The sequence below is a fragment of the Etheostoma spectabile genome, chromosome 4, assembly GCF_008692095.1.
Source record: "Etheostoma spectabile isolate EspeVRDwgs_2016 chromosome 4, UIUC_Espe_1.0, whole genome shotgun sequence".
NCBI lineage: Eukaryota > Metazoa > Chordata > Actinopteri > Perciformes > Percidae > Etheostoma > Etheostoma spectabile.
In genome coordinates this window covers 16,320,017-16,338,191 of record NC_045736.1, presented here as the reverse complement: position 1 = coordinate 16,338,191, position 18,175 = coordinate 16,320,017, and positions in this window count along the sequence as shown.

Here is an 18,175-nt window from a genome sequence, read left to right as displayed (position 1 = left end):
AATAAATCAAATTTACTCACAAACTGCGCTGAACCGACTTGATCAATGCAGTCCTCCATCCGTGGTAATGGATAACAGTCTGGCTTGGTAACCTTGTTCACTTTTCGGTAATCTGTACAAAACCTGGGCGATCTGTCAGATTTATCAACCAACAAACAAGGCGATGCCCAACTTGAAGTGGACGGAACCGCAATGTCGTTTACCAGCATGTACTCTATTTCAGACTCCATTGCTTTACGCTTGTGCGGCGCACACCTATAGAAACGCTGTTTAACTGGGTTACTATTCTCAACATCAATATCATGTTCTATCAGGTGTGTACGCGATGGAACATCACCAAACAGAGCTGGATAATCTTTAATGATCCCCTCGAGTACAGTACTATATGACTTAGGCAAATGCACAAACAAGCTCTCCAAGGTCTGTAAAGTCTCTGAGTTTTTTAGCCTACCACACATCACCGGGTCATCAGGTTCCCTGACATCAGTACCCCCATCAACTTTCCCATCAGGAACCACCAAACCCGAGGACACAGAAACAGTGAGGGAGGGACTGGCACCAACCCCATCAAAACCGAACTCTGGTAAAACAGAACAAACACGACTAAAATATGGCTTCAACAAATTCACATGACAGAGACGGGACGACTTTCTTTGCTCGGGAGTGGCGATCACATAATTCTGCGCAGAGATTTTCTGCCTTACTGTATATGGGCCTGCATATCTAGCCTGAAACGGCGACCCAACAACAGGAGACAGCATCAAAACCTGGTCCCCAGGACTAAACTCACGACGCACAGCTTTACGGTCATAAAGCAACTTCATCTTTGACTGAGCCACCTCCAAGTTCTCACGGGCTCTCTCAACAGCAACATAGAGACGATGACGAAACCCATTAACATAATCAGTTAAATTCGTCGGTGGATCCCCTTTCACCAAACCATCTCGAAAAACAGCTAAAGGCCCGCGCACCGTGTGACCAAAAACAAGCTCGTTTGGACTAAACCCAGTGCTCTCCTGTACTACTTCCCTGGCAGATAACATCAGCCAGGGCAGTCCCTCTTCCCAGTCTCTCCCAATCTCGGTGCAATAAGCACGCAGCAGTGACTTCAAGGTGCGATGAAAACGTTCGAGCGCCCCCTGACTCTGCGCATGATATGCTGACGCCTGATTATGCCGCACCCTCAACTGCCTCAGCACCTGTGAAAACACCTTGGAAGTAAAGTTAGAGCCCTGGTCACTTTGAACAACACATGGAATACCAAAAATGGACATAAATTTCGTCAAAGCTTTAACCACTGACCTTGCTGTAATCGAACGCAGAGGATAGGCAGCGGGATATCTTGTTGTCTGGCACATAATAGTCAACAGATAAGAACAACCCGATTTAGACGCGGGCAAGGGCCCCACACAATCAATAATCAAATGTTCAAAAGGTGAGCCTGTAACCGGAATAGGACAGAGAGGCGCCGGTTTAACAGCTTGACCGGACTTTCCGGTGACCTGGCAGACATGGCACGATTTAACATACTTTCCAATCACACCCTTTAACTTTGGCCAAAAAAAACACCGCAGGACACGGTCATACGTTTTCCTCACACCCAAATGTCCCGACTCATCATGAGCAAGTTTCAACACCAAAGCACGAAAATCCTCAGGCACAACGATCTGAAACACTGGCTCACCAACAACATCACCATGGCATGGCACCCATTTCCGCACCAGCAACCCGTCCTGAAGAAAATAACCATGAGCAACATTTCCCATCTCACTCACAGAGAGGACACCACTCAATAAACTGGACAAAGACTGATCATTCTGCTGGCACTTCACCCAGTCATCCCGAGAAACAGACGGAGGAAGAGTAGGAAGGGAAAACCCACACACTGCCTCAACAAGCGACTCAGGTACATCCAGAGTGGCCACCCGGCTCTGTGCTCGTGTTATGGCACAGGCCGGAAACACCCCCGGAAAACTCAGACACTTTTCACTCCGATCATTAAATGCCAGCGGCGTAGCAACGACCACAGGAGAAGGCGGCCCATCGGCCCACACTGCACCACCAGCCAGGTCGTTCCCCAAAATCATCATTACACCGTCAATAGGCAGTGCAGGACGCACACCAACAGTCACAACACCATTCACCAAAGCGCACTCTAACCTCATATTATGCCGCGGCATAGGTATCAAATCCATCCCCATCCCCTGCATCAAAACGAAATCCCCCGTTTCTGTAGCAGATGAAAACGGCAACGCAGATTGAACAATGAATGAGTGCTTAGCGCCTGTATCACGCAAAATCTTAATTGGCACGCGCTCCTGCTTACCAACCAAAGACACCACTGCATCAGTAATAAATGGTTCAAACCCAGAGCCACAATCCAGATCAACACATATGGGTTTTAGTTCTGACACACTGGAGCAAGCCAACCCATAGCAAAGCAAAATTGAAGATGAGATCTCCTTTATGTCACATTTACATCTCCTAGATATAAATGAGCACTAATCGAGACAAAAGTGGTTTTCTCATACTTCTCAAATGTCTCTCCTGAGAAATAAGTCTCACATAGAGCACTGTGCAAGTTCTCTAAATTCTCTCACAGCTGTCTCTTTTCCTGATCTCAACTAAGAGAAAAATGAGACATACTGTGCCACTTTCAAATATGTCTCAATTTGATCTCAGTTATATCTCAGTGAGAAATACGCATGGTTCTGTCTCTCACTGCTCACTATTTGAGTTCTCAGATTCTCTTACAGTTGTCTCTTTTCTAGTGTTTCAGCAAAAAGAAAAAATAGTAGTGCAAGCTCTCAAATTAGTCTCAATATGAGACATTATTTATACCTCAATCATATCTCAGTTTATCTCATCACAAAATTTGAGAAAAGAATTCAATTCAAGCAAATAATTTGAGATGTATGGTTTATTTACATAATTTTCAACTTACAAAATGTGTTGATTTCTGACATAAGCCATACAATTAATTAATTAATTACAATTTTGAGTTCCAAAACTTAACCCATTAAAACATAAGCCATGATATGCTCAAAAGACACCTTTGTGAACTTTCTAAATGTTGACATTGTGCTGTTTTGACAGAATTCACAGCAAAGCTCTATTGTATAGGGCATTAATATATTGTGTAACACGTAATAGAGCACATACTGTTTTAATTCAATTCATTCAAGCACCCTGATAATACAATAGAAGCAATTCATCTTGCCCCCATACACCCTGACCATGACCCTTTGTTGCATCCAATATAAACCCAATATTAATGGGTTAAAACTTTTCAAGTGTGTTTGGGAAATTAGCTGCAAAAACAATGCCAGGCATAGATGTCAAGTCAAAGAAAACAACTTTACCCAGTATATGATCCAAGGAAACTACTGTATTAACAGAGGTTTCTAATAGGGGAACAACATGACTGCATGTACCATTTGTTACACTATCATGCAGCAATGTAAAACCGGCAACTTTGAATTCATTAACAAGGGCCCATTTGGCATTTGAATGTTCTGAGGTAAAGAAGAACTCAATCTGTCCATACTTTCTTTGTCCATCACTAGAAAAAACAACTGTACAATTGTTTCTTCTATTGCCTTTCCCATAGTGTTTTGATGTGAGATAATTTCTTTTAACTTGTGCCCTGTGAAAGATCCTTACTGTTTTAGAACAGATGCAATGACCACCATGTCTTTCCAATGTAGAGAGGTGAACTCTGTCCAGTTGAAGTTCACTAGATGCTCCATATAGTTTGGTCCTAGACAAATCATTGTTTTCCTGACAGAAACTATCATCTTTAGTCAGCCGTGTGTAAAATTCAGCTACGGCATTTCCTGGTTTTATGGTTTGTGAAATAACAGGAATAGACTGCACAAGTTTGACTGCATGGACCATCTGCATAGGTATATTTTGAGTGCCATGTATGAGCCTTAACAAATAGCCATTCTTGTCTTCAAAATGGAAACACGAATGAGTCCATAATGGACCAAGGGCCTTCACACTGTCTGCTAGGTGCACAAGAAGGTGTACATTTGCAGTTTCGTACCGCTCACCATATAGAATAGCCATTTGGGAACAAAAGTTCCACAGTAGTTTCTCTGCATGATCAATCTGTTCAACTGATATGGATTCCATCAACAAAATGAAAATGGCTTCACTTAGTAGAAGGAAGTGCTTGTAGTACAGTGTTGCAAGAATTCCACGGAAAACAACAGGTCCATAGAAGATCAAAATATCCCGATATTCTGAGTTTTAAAAACATTCGTGAGATCCACTATCGAGGATACGATGGAGGAAGGGGGAGAACCCTAAAACGCTTGTAAATTCCCTTTTTGCATTTTTTGCCATGCTAAAGGGTGCGAGAAAATTCTGGAAAAACCACAGAACCTAAAAAGGGGGCCCTTACCCCAAAAAGGGACGGGGCATGAAATCTATAGCAGGCCTTTGAAAAGGGTTAAACTTTAATTTTGCTAAGCAACGGGGACCCTTCACCCCCCTTTAAGGTGGTTTTGGCCTTTTGGGAGATTTTTCATATCAGAGAAATTTTTTTCTTTTGGCGCAGGGGCCCCTTTTGGATCTCTATGTTGGTAGGGAAAATGCATAAACAGTCCCTTTCCCCTGTCTTTACAGTTTTTTCCGGCTGCTCACATTTAACCCAAAATTTTTCCCATTGTATTGCCTAAATTTAAAGTATAATGCTTTAGCGGTAATCGCTTTCCGCAATGGTGACCTTACCAAAAGTTCACGCAACTCGCGGGTTGCCAAGAATTCCATACTGCAATTTACTGAGGGTGTCACAGGGGTCAAGGATGTCCCCAGGAGGGTTTTTTGAGCCCCCTCCAAATCCCACAAATATCTTTCCCCTCTTTTGTGCTTTTCCATAAAATCTTCTTGATGTACAATAAAAAGGCCACACTAAAAATTGGCGTTTTAAAAATAGGACCCCATCTGTTCCAAGAGTGAGATGTTTTTGGGATCCAAAGGGACCCCCCCATTAAAAGTTTTGGAAAATTTCGCTCTTATATCTTCAATGTTGTTAAGTTTTCTTTTTCCCTGTTTAAATCAAAATTTTAATTTTCTCCTGAAAACCCTTTGGAAAAAAGACCTTATTTCCCCAAATTGGAACCTCTTGAAGGTAGGATTTTTCTTCTGACACACTGGTCCCACAAGATAGACTTGTACCCCCCTTCTGACCAAAAAATTACTGAATATTTACAATAAATGAGATTTTTCGCATGGAAAAAAACCCTTTTTTAACTTTTGTACACTGTTTAAGCATTTTTATTCAGACTACAGGAAAAGAAATTTAAAATTTTTTAAGCAAATACTAAGTCCCTTACCCTTTAAATTTTATGCTTTAAAATAAGCCTGATGAAAAAAGGCTCTCGCAACGTTTTGATGCTTGTCAAAATAATGGTTTGTGTGTTGTGTCCTTGAAATTTGACTCTTCGCCCCGCCTCCTCCCCTCTTCAAATCCCCACTGAACAAATGCCTCATCTATTCCAATCCCCAACAGGAAGCCCCCCAAAATTTTAGATAGATATCTCAGCATTCCCATGATTTTCATTTTTGGGTCTCGCGACACTAAAGGTGTTTGGAAAGATGGTTCTTCATTTCTTTGTGGGTTAACGTTGAAATACTCTCTTGTGCCACGCTACCTTGGTGGTAAAAAAATAGATAAAATCATTGGGGTTAAAAAAAACACTTTCAAAACCCAAAAACCTAATATCAAAACCTGTATCCTTTCTTACACTCGATTTTTTTGTCATTTTTGCAGGATCTGCATCCAAAATATCTTCACTTTACAGACAAAAAACGAAAGGGTTTTGAGGGCAGGGGGTAGGGCTTGATGCCCGAGATGAGGTGGTATATCCTCTGGACACCGGGGGTTTGGGGTTTTCCCCAAAAGGCAGCGTTTTGGGGTTCCCCCAAAGGGGGAAAAACCCCCGCGGGTTCCGCCTGTCACCTCCTGACACAGACAAGACACACAGGGTTAAATTTTTTTTCTAGTCAATTTAGTCAAATTTTTGTTTTAGATTAATTTTTTAATAAATACAAAAAACAATTTGGGGGAAACTTTTTTGCAAAAACTCAAAGATAAAAAAAGAAAAAGTGGAAGGAAAAGTTTTTTTGCCATTTTGGGTTTTTGGACCAGAAGCTGCATTTTTTACCAATCTAATTACATCCTTTGTTTAATCAAACAAATTTGTTTCGGGTCTCTTGTCCTCCCAAAAAGGGGGTTTGGGGCTTTTGAAAAAACCCACCCCAAACTTTTCATAAATTCCTAAAATTTCTGATCAGTCTCCCTGAACACTGGTGGCGCAGGGAGGGATGACGCAGGGGGGAAAAAACATTAAATATCTATCTGCTGAAAATTTACTGAAACAGGGCAGAGGTATCCCCAATGTGCGCCCGTTTTTGGTCGTTTCCCCTTGGGTCTTCTTCATTACCTGCCTTCCCATCGTTTTCCATTTTCGTCTGTCTTTTTGACCTCCCTGATAAATACGAAAAAGTTGAGGAAATAAGGGAATTTTTGTAAAAAAAACTCTATTTTTGAGACGTTTTTTTCAGAACAGGGGTTTCCACTAACAGCTTTTTAGTACACAGAAATACATTCCTAAAATGTCAATTTTCCCCCTTCCAATTTCTCTGTTTTTTCTTTGTCCTTATCCCTATGATGGTAAAGTTTCTTTTTTTATCATTCCATTGTTTATTTTCTTCATCCTCTGAATTCACTCCCCTAATTGGATCAATATTCCAAAAATGTTTTTTCCGTTTACTAAAAAGCGGGGGGAAACAGGGAGACACGGTCATTTTAAAAAACGGGTATATAAAATTGGGCTGTTTTTTAAAATCGGCTATGCCTGTGTGACCACTTTTTCAAATCTTAAGCAACTAAAAAATTTTTTAGCATCATATTCTTTAAATAAAAAGTTTTGATCATTGATGATAAAATTGACACCAAATGAAATTTAAATGCAAGTTTTTTATTACTGACTCTAAAAATATCAGGACTTTAATTTTAAAAAAACATTTTTTGTGCCAGAAATAAAAATGACCAGAACAATACGTTAGGCTTGTCACAACTGATGATACCTTTCAATGTGGTCACAAAGAAATTTTTTTGTCCCAAAAATTCCACAAATTTTTTAAAAGACACCGTGTTTTTTTCCGTAGTTTTGACATTGCAAGAGTCTGAAGTCTAGGGATTTGAACCAAGATATATAATAGGAGTTGAAATTTTTAAAAAATTTAGAATTTCCCTTAGTAGTTTAGGCCTATTCACTGGGTGTGCAAACCCTGGGCTAGGGTAGCCCCTGAATGGGGTTAGAAATGCTTGACGTTACTTCCCAAGAACCCCTCATGGTAACTAAGAGTCCGTTATATATTCCCCCTTATTACTTACCGTTAGTTTACCCTTTTACGGAGAGCTTTTGCTGTTTTTTCCCCAAATAAACCCATTCGCCCAACTCCCCAAGGGCAGGCACAACCGCCAAAAAAATAAAAGAAAAAGAAAAGAAGAATTGAATTTGCCGCGGGGAGACGTGACCGTTAACTTCGGGGGAAGCTATCAGTTAGGAAAGCGGTTTGGGTCAAATGATAGGACCTAACAAATAATCCCCAAATAGTGAAATTTGGGGGGCGGGCTTGGCGCTATGGGGGGCTAATTTGCTGGGGGTGAAAGTGCCCTTTGGTCACTGTGTAGGGTTTTGGCTTTTACCCTGCCCCCCTAAAAGGTAAAAAATGAATTTTTTTGACTTTATCTTAAAGGAATTTTACATTTTGGAAACGGGGGGCCATGGGGGGGGATGGGTGTCAATCCAAAAAGAATTTTGAAAAAAACCCGAATATTACTATTATTTTTTTAACCCGTAAAAAAAACGGGTGGTTGGTAATTTTAAAGTTAGCTGCGGCAAATTTAAATTTAGCTAAGGGCTTTTGGTTCTATTGCATTTAAAATGGGGGCCCTTAAAATAAAAACTTTTGAGAACCAGTGATGAAATTAACGTAATCCATTATAAAGTTCTATTTGAAATATGGTTACCCTCATTTTCCACTGAAATTTATTTATTCGTTTTTGGGGGGGGGGGGGGGGGCTAAAATTCTAGGGTGGGAATTCTTGAAAACCATGTTTTTAATTTTTTGTTTAAAAAAGAGGGCCCAAAATTTAAATAAATTTAAATTTGTTATTGACTGGGCGCCCTCCTTTTTTGCCTATTTTTAAATTTCTGATGAAATTTCAGATCTGAAAGTTCTAACATATTGTGTCACGAGTCCGTTGTTGAGCAAAAAATATTTTGATTTGATTTTTTTCCTTTTGTACTTTTCTCCCTCAAAATTTAAATAAATTAGGTTAAATGGTCTTTTTATATTTACTTAGCTTTAAATGATCTAAAAAAAAATTTTCTTTAAACAGGAGGAGAAAAACAAAGTCCCGGGCAAAAAAAACTACGGGGTCCCACCAAAATAAAGGCCTGAGCCCCCCCCCCCCAAATGAGAAACTGGTAAGTTGGGGGAAAAAATCAAACATTTGCCCAAATTTTTCTAAAAAACCATCAAAATTTTTGTGCCAAATAGAAATAAAATTAAAAATTCTCTCTCTGTTTTCTCTCGGGATGTGTTGCTTTCGCGATGGAGGTGGTTATCCCGGGCAAAATTTTAAAAGGTCTGACTTTTTTGGAAGGGATGGGGCTCCTGCAGCTGCAAGATCTTAATCGGGGTCCTTTTTTAGCAAGGGGTCAAGGAAATTTTTAAGGGACGTTAATTATTTGGGGGAAGATCAGAAAGGTCCCCAAAAACCCACCCACCCCAGGAGTCCTTTTTTAAATATGTTAAAAGGCGATGACCATCGATAAATGGGGCGCTTTTAATAATAGTAGGACCCACTGTCGGCATGGCGAAAAATCTCATCGCAAATCCTCAACTCGGGAATGAAACCGGCCGAAACACAGCGGGCCCACCCCTATGGGTGGGGTTGTCATAATATTCTAATCGCGGGGCCCTATTTCAAATTTAAATCTTTCCCCAATCCTTTTGGCAAAGTTAAAAACCAAAAAACAGCATTAGGAAAACTTGTTTCCAATCTATGATAACAGAATACCCGGACGCTCCACTATTCCTGTACTTAGGCGCTCTTTATTTTCCTTACATTGGAAAAATGATTAATCCACGGTGCTGATCACAATGGGCAAACAAGTGGATTAATCATTTGCCAATATGGACGAACAAAGACTTCTTAAGTCAGGAAGAATGGACCCTTTACTGTATTTCAGAATAGTATGTAATGAGTGGGCCCTTAATAAAAATTATTTGCAATTTTTGTTTAAGACAAAATTTGTTTTTTCATTGTTAAATTAATCTTTAAAAAAATGTTTTTATTTAAAAATCTTTTAAAAAAAATGGAAATACCCCTTTTACAAGCCCATGTCACAACATATTTGAGTTTGTTGATTTGCTATTTCCCTTTTTAAGGTTTTTTTTTTAAAGTAAAAAATTTAAAAAATTCAGATTTTGTCGTAATTTTTTTCATTTTTGGTGGGGTATCCTATCTAAAAAGCTAAAATCCCCCTTTTGTCAAGGCGATTCCCCTTCTTTTATGTCCTGACAGTCGTTTTTGTTTTATTGGTCTATCTTTTCGGGAAATTTGTGTCACAAAAATGCTTTTGGTTCCTGAAATTTTATTATGCTCTCCAAAAGGGGGGGGCCCTTTGGCCCTAACCCACAAGGCCATAAAAACCCCCCATCCCCGTAGCCTCACACCTTTGGGTCCACCCCCCTACGAGGACAAATCCACCCCCATCAAAAAGGGCCCAAACCCCCCAGGTACATGTTTATGGGGCCTCACCCAGCCCATTCCTGTACACCTCACCCCGGGGCCACCACCGGTGGAGCCAAACCCCCCATCACATACAGTCAACCCTCGTCCACACCGGGTGGGGGGCTTTTCACCCACCCTCACCAAAAAGCCTACCCTTTGGGTCCACAACTGGGGGACAATTCAGCCACCCATCACCTACGCCTCAACACCTCGGTCCATAAACGGGTGGGGCAATGCAGCAACCCATCCCCCCAAAAACCCCCAAACCCCCTGGTCCATAAAACTGGTGGGGGCCCCTGCACCAAACCCATCCCATACCCCTCAACCCCTCTGGCCATAACGGGTTTGGGCCATGGCCAACCTCACCATACCCAAACACCGGCCCATCAACGTGGGGCCCATGCAGCCAGCCCGCAAAAAAATCAGGACACCATGTGAGGTTTGAAGGGGGGGAGTTGAAAAAAACCCCGGGAAAAAAAAGGGTCATGGGGTCATCTCGAGAAAGGAAAGTTTTTGGCAATTCTTCATGACGAAATTGTTCTTTACCATATTAGTTTTGGGGCTTAAACACATTTTTAAAACCTCCTAAAAAAAAAGGTAAAAATGGGTTTTGGGTTAGAAAATAAAATGGTATGGAAGGTTTATAACTATTTTTTATTGCCCCAAACCCTTGATATGAGCAAATTAGAATAATTTTAACTATTAATTATGCAATAATAATTTAGTTGAAAAAATTAACAGCAAAACTTCTTATATAAATTTTTTTGTGATTTTTTAATGTAGGTAAAGTGCAAATGGTAAAGGTGATAAAATTAAATCTGAACTGGTAAAATTAATAAAATCTATTTTCATTTCCCTTTTCTCAATTTAAAAATTTTTAAAAAAGGGGGCCAAGGTAATTTTTGAGTTCTTTTTTATCTTTTTGGGGGGGAAACCCCCGGAATTTTGGGAGGGGACAAACTAGTAATGGTGGGCAACTTTCTTGGGACATTTTAACCCATCCCCTAATTTTTGGCCTCCATAGGCATTCTTCAGGCCATGTAAAAAAACTGACACCACCCCCAAAAACAAGTACTGATTGTTTTGGGCCCCATAACAATAACCATCCGTGAAAAGGGAATATTATCATCTTGGGATAGTGTTGATTAACCAAACATCAGCTCAATTAATTAATAGGTACAAAAAAAAGAATGTAAATCTTTTTTTTGGGAAAAATTTTTTTAAAGTTTTTATTATGGTTTTTTTGTCAGCCGGGGTTTTATTTATCCTCGTTTTCCCCTTTTGGGGTATCCCCCACAGCCTATTTGGGCCTCTAACTATTTTTTTTTTTGTGGGGTTGTAGCCTAAAAAGGTTTCTAGGCATTTTTTAATTATGTTCCAAAAGAACTTGCCGCCTTAAACTCTTTAAACCCTTTGAAAAAAGGGACTTGGTATTTTCTCCTCTTGTTTGTTTTTTCTTTTTTCCCCCTTTGACCGCCCCAAATCAAAGGCTTCAAAACCCCGCAATTAATTTGGAGGAGATTTGTGGGAGCCCCCTTCACCCATCAGGCCACAGGAGCTGTTTCCTGGGGGGGCTATTCTTCATCATTCCGCCTTGCTGCCCTGATCAGCATCAAAGCCCAAAATTTCTGCGTCTGTTTCATCACTTTTTGCCAAATTTTTTCCTGTTTAGGAGGGGAAAATGCAGTGCCCCTTTTGGCCCCGGAACACCCCCCAGGGGAAGGAAGGAAAGCAGTCCTTTCCGAAAAAGTTTTAGAATCCCAAGTACGTTTTTTTTAAAATTGGCTCTGTGTGTTTTTTTGGCTAGGATAGTGGGGAAAAATGATTATTCCATCTGACAGTGAGCAATGTTTATGCAATCTGCAAAAAATAGTTCAGGGGACAACTCAAGCTGCGCCCATGCTGATCGTACTGCCCCCCCATCCAATGGGGGGGGGTATTTAAACCCCCCCCCCCTTTCCTTTTCTCCCTGGGTACGCTTCTGTGCTGTTCTTTCCTGCCTGTGCCTTTTTGTTTTTCGTTCTTTGCTATACTCGCTGCTGCCATTGGGGTTTTCAAACCCCCCCCTCCCCATCATCCCCTTTGGGCTTTTCAGGGGGGCTGCTTCTTCACGTAGTCTTTCAAAACAATCATTCAGGGAACAAATTACGGATTTAAACCGACGCTAAAAATGCGAGCCAGCTCAAAGGGTGGGCTTTCCCTTTCAATGCTTATAAAAATTGTTTTTAATTTCATAGATGTTTTGACTGAACTATCAAAAAAAATTTAATACCAAAAAATTGTTTTATTGTATCCCCTTTATGCACTTTTAAGGAAAAAACGTTTTATTTTATTCATGATTGGCCCAAAAATCTTACTATTGATTTTCATTTTTTGAATAAAAGTCTACGGTGTTTTCCTTTTAATTGAAGTCATTTTTTATGGCTTGTGGAATCTTTTTTTTTTAAATTTCATACAATTTAATGTTTTTCTTGCGCTATTCCTGAGAGGCAACTTACCGGCGGGGGAAACCAATTTTGGGGGGCCAACTCAGAAAGCCCTTTTTGAACAAATTAGGGCCAAGCAGGGCCAAAGTAGGCCAAGAAAACCTTTCCCCTGTGGACCGCATTTCTCCTTCACCCCTTTTTTTTTTCTTATTTTATATACTTCATGGGAATATGTTTTGTTTGTAGCATGCAAGACCCTATGCCATTGGGAAATTCCTACTGTTTCATTTTAATTTTTTTAAGTTGTACCCTACCTTTTTCCCCTTTCTGGTCGTTTTTTTTTTGGGGTTCTTTTTTAACACTAATAAGTTTTCTACTTTTTTAAAATTTTTAGTATTGTTTTTACGTTTTTTTCAAATTTTAAAAAATAATTAAACTTTAAATTGCATTCTCAAATTTTTTTCGTATTCTCAAATATCCCCATTATCATTTTCCCTTTTAGTTTTTAGTAAAATTAAAAAAAATAATCAAGAGATGGGAAAAGACATTGGACACCCAAAGTAACTCTTTTTAAAGGTATATTTCAGATTGTCTCATAAAAGTCTCGATTCATTCATTTTATTCTCTTTCAAAACCAAAACATAATTTAGTAGGATATACAAAATTTTAGATTCCCCTTTTTTATCCCCCTTCTCAAATTCTCAAGGTTTTCTCAAATTTAAACCTCCTTTTCTTACTGGTGTCTTGTCTCTTTTTTTCTTTCTTGCTCCTAGGGCCCTTTGGGGGAAGTAAAGAAAAAATGTCCGAATGATATATCGGAACCAAATTGACCAAGAGATGAATTTAACAACAGTGAGAACACATTTTTTCCTATGGAAGGCGGAACGGGACTGGTAAAACTTGCCTCTACCCGGGCCTCAAAACGGCTTCCCCTTTCCCGTTGGGCCCGTGCCATCAATAACACCCGTGCCACTTCCCTACTACTAAAAACTTAACACCCCGGGGGGACCAAAATCAAGGGGGCGCCATGGGGGAATGTTTACTTGCCCCGTAACCACTCCTACGTCTGAGTCACCTCCCCAAAAACCCCCCCCCCAAAACGTCCCTTTTGATCAAAAAGAAATCACCCAACCGCCGCTTTTAAAAAACCGTGGGTTGCCCCTTTTTCCCCCTTCATAAGGGCAACTTGCTGAGATGAAGCTTAAAAACCCCCAACCCAATCAATTCACAAGACCCTCAAAGTTTAACCTTAGACGGACCCCCATTAAAGTAGACAACGGTCCGAGCATATTCACATTAGTTTTTTTCTATTTGCCATTTTTCCCCTCCCAAAATTTTTAATAAGCCTCAGGAACCCAAATAACGCTTTCAACCAGACTTTTCGCATTTACTCAAACCCCCTCCCTTTTGCGAATAAGCCTTTGGGCCCCCCCGGTCAGTACGCACGTAAAAAGTAGAATCCTGTCGCACCTGCCAATCTTCGCATCACCACTCTTCGAAAAGGTTTAAAGTGTCCCGGGTCTTTTCATTTAAAAATTCGGCACCAAACGCAGACTGCCCCCATATCCCAAACCCTGGGTTTCAGAAGAAAAAAGACTGTTTCCCCCCCGACTATAAAAGGAAAACCTCCCCAACCCAAATTCATTTTTACCCTGCGCTCCCTTTCCTGTCTCAGTTTTTTGCCTTTTTTCCAACGTAACCCCGACGTTCTTTCTTTCCCTTTTCCAACACCAACAATTCCCTTTTGTGCTCAAAAAATTCCCGACATCAACCGACTCGACCCGGGCCCATCCCCAAACAGCCCTTTCTGCGGACCCCCGCTTCACAAAAGACAACAGCACTTTTTTTCCCCTTTACATTTCTTATCAGACCATCAATTTTAAAGCTCAGCTATCTGCAACAAAGTTTCTTGTACAGTAGTTAACCAAAAGCCTCCGACGGGGACTCGAAAAATTCCAAAAAGAAGCCTGTTTACCAATGGAGACACCACTGCATCTAAAAAATGGGTTTAAACCCAGAGCCACAATCCAACAACAATATTTTTTTAGTTCTGGGGGTCTCCGGATGGACGGAGCCCGGTTTAACAGCTTGACCGGACTTTTCCCGGGGACCCGAAAGACATGGCACGATTTTTAAAATACTTTCCAATCCAACCCTTTAAATTTGGCCCAAAAAAAAAAACCCCCGGACAGGTCTAAATTTTTCCCCAACCCCAAAGTCAGCCCCAATTTTCCACCTGGCTCCGGGCCGTGACAATATGGAACCACCCTTAAAATATAACAAAAATAATTTTTTAACATAAACTAAAAATGAAAAACCAAAAGCGACATCCCCGGATGGGGGACGCCTCCGCTGAGGGGGCGTGGCATCAAAGAGACTCCATTCGCACTACACCGGGTTTAAACAACACCCAGGGGCCCCCAAGGGGGTCCGATAAAACCCAACGAGAAACCAAAAATTTTGCGGGGCCCCTAACAAGAGAGAGGGGGGAACGAGGGAGCGCATTTTTCTCCGGTTCGTGTTGTGTGTTGATCCGGCGGGTTGTAGGGGGGGGGGGGGGCTGTATCACGAAAAGTTTTGCGGCATTTAAGAGTTGGGTTCAAACCCAGCAGGTGTTGATCATTACCGTATAATACTTTTACCGGCAAAGGGTTTACCGTCCCCATACCGTTTTAGCCGGGACTCGGATCATCCCTATTTAGTGCGTGTTGTGTTTATTTGCATTATTTTTTTTATTGCGGGGTTTTCTCTAAATTTCATTGTTTTCTTATTTTTGCTGTTATTATTTCGGGTTCTCTTATTGTTGTTGTTATCTATTGCGTCATTTTCCCCCACTGTAAAATTGCAGTGCATGGCCTTAGGGTACAAGTCAATTTAATAAAAAACAGGGGGGAACTAACGCGTTTAGTATTGCTCAAGTTTCTTTTTCCCCTTTAAGGAGCTGAAATTATTATCAATAACACATTAAACCCTTTTTAAAGGTTTTAGTCGTATAGGGTTTGCCCCCTAAAGCTTTTTTTAGGGGGCTCCCTCGCGCATGCACATTAAAGATTTCTTTTCCGCCCTTTTGCCCCGCCGGGCCCCTCTTCGTCCCCCAGGTATGTGGTTTTCCTGCAAACCAAGACCGCCTTATTTTTTTTCAGCACAAGCTTTGGGGAAAAATTTCAAAACAGCGAGTCCCCGGTTTTGACTGAGGACCCCTTCCCGTCGCCAATTTCACCGGCTGCGAGGTGTGCCTGCCCCGTTCCTGGGGCTGGAAACCGTCATAAGGTAGGGGACCCCCACAGTGACACCCGGCATCACGAAGGGGTTTTTTTGGCGGGCAAAAGTCTTTGGGTTGATCAAAGAGAAACCCGGCTGCCATATGGCCAAAAAATAATCCGATATTTGTAAAATTTTTTCAATATTTTTTTTTTTTTTCATTTTATTTACATTTTCAAGAAAGATAACAAAAAAAACGGGGTCAAATAACTATTTCCATTTTTTACAGTCATATTATACGCATAAGGAAAAGGGTTTTTAATCAGAAAACGTTAGTTCTGTATTTAGCTTTTTCAAAAATTTAAAAAGGGGTTTCCCGGGAAAGGAAAAAAGTTCCCCTTGACCGTGCGGAGTTTCTCCATTTATATGGAAGCTTTCATGACCCCCTACCTAAAAAAGGAAAGTGGGAGCTTCCTTCCTTCAAAATTTATCTCTTGCCCCCCTATATTTCCCAGTTCCAATGGTTGCCGCATTATAGTTTGGGGTTTTCTTTGGTTTTTGTGAGCGCCAAAAATGCACCACCCCGGGTTGAAGGGCCCCTGTCCTTTGGGACCTAAAATTTTAACCCCAAAAACTTGCCAGTGAAAGCAGGCCCAAAAAGCAGGGGCAGTTACCCTGAACATTACATTATCCACACTGGGGAAACCAAAGGTTTAATTTTGCAAAACTGACTTTGGGGAAAAATGAAGCGGGTGTAAAATAAATTAATTTGTTTGGGTCGTGTTTAAAAAAGCAGGAAGAATATTACAGCATGGTTCCACGGATTTAGATAGTTTCCCCCCTAACTCTTCTTTCCAATCCATATTTTTACAGTGTGCGCAAAAAGCCGTCATCAAAAAAGGCGTACAATTCCGAATAAAACCTTGGGGAAAAGGGGCTCTTGCAAAAAATAAATTTTTGGGGGGGATTTTTAAAATCTTCAATTTTTTTTTACATAAGCCCAACCCCCAAATACCCAAAGAAATGGGGTGGGGTTTATTTTCCTTTTATTTTCTGATATGCAAATTTACCGTCATGTAAGATATTTACTGAAAAAAAGCCCCTCCCTTTCCTCGTGGTATGCATGTCTCCAGGAGGCATAAAAAATGGGTTAAAACAATTGGTTTTTTGCCGGTGCCGGGAAAATTAAAAAATCTGACCTGGTTCAAAATTTTTACGGTGTTTTACCCAAACCAAATTTTTGGGACCCGGCTTTTTAAAAATTGGAAAAAACTAGCGGCATGAAAAATTGTTCACGAGTTGCCTCCATCTTAAGCCCAAGGGTTTTGTTCTGATTTCCAGGACCCCTTTGCAAAAATGAAACCCCCAAAATTGGCAGCCCAATATATGCTTAAAAAAGGGAGTCCAGCCCCCCCTTTATCTAATTTCTGAATTTTGGGTTTGAAATTCGGGGTTTTTGCCATTCCAAATTAACGTAAATTTTGTCCCAGGGCCCGCTCAAGGCTGGGGGGGCTGAAAGGGGGATTTTGAAAATAAAAAGAAATTTAGGGAAAGGGGATCTTTTTATTGGTTTATCACCAATATTGAAAGGGGAAGAAATTTCCCCCCAAATTAATGTGTTGTTTTAATTTGAAACAAACTCTGCAAAATTTAAAATTTGAATATTTGTTTGGGGTCCTTAGGTATAGTGCCAAGTAGGTTAATGATCATTAACTATTTTGAACGGGAAAACTTTTTTAAAAAACCGAGATAAAATAATGGAAAAGGACAACCCTCTTTTTACCAGTTTACGGATCCCTATTTTCCAAAAGATCAAAAACCAAAAAGGGGGCTATTTTTTCAATTGCAAAATAAATTTGACGTCATCACGAAAAACTGATAACGTTCCACACCTCCCTCTGATCCCACACTTGTGGGGGTTCTCTTATTGTTATGAAGGGGCTCCAGGCAATAGCGAAGGCGCCCGGGACAAGGCAACCCTCTGAACCCGGGTGTTGTGGTTCGCTGCCCTTTTTTTTTTCCATTCCCCCCTTTCCCCCGTGTTTGTGTTGGGTCATGTTCCCCACATGAGGGCGTCCTAGGGAACGCTGCCAGCACAGCGCACACATCACCCTTATGTTATCACGTGCTTCTGCATAAACCCCCCCCACAGTATTTATACCCGGCTGCCCACCTTTCAGCCCATTTCATACTCCCAAGTAGTAACTAGGGGCCAGCCTTTGATCGTTGCTCTACAAACTTGCTCGACTAAATTTTTTTTTTGTTGCGTCACAATACTGTGTTCCTCCCACCTGTGCGCTTCCCCCGGGCTGGATTTTCCCACACCTTCAATTTCCGTTCTTGGTTTTTTTCCTGTTTTTTTTGGGAAAACCTTTTTGTTACCCTTTTTTTTCCCCCCTTTTAGTATTGCTCATAGATGTTACATTTTGCTCTCACAGGAGCTGAACTTCATTATCAATAACACATTAAATGTACCTTTGCATACAGGTTCTATGTCGTATAGGCTTCGCCCTCTAAGAGCTGTTTATTATAGGGTGCATCCCTCGCGCATGCACAGTCGTAAAGATTTCTTTCGCGCCCTTGTGCCCTGCACGGGCCTCTCTTACGTCTAGGTACTGTGTATTACAGCTGCAAGACCAGAGACCTGCTCCTTATTTTTCTTCAGCGACAAGCAGTTTGAAGACTTTCAAGAACAGCGATGTCCACCGGTGTACTGACTGATGGACCA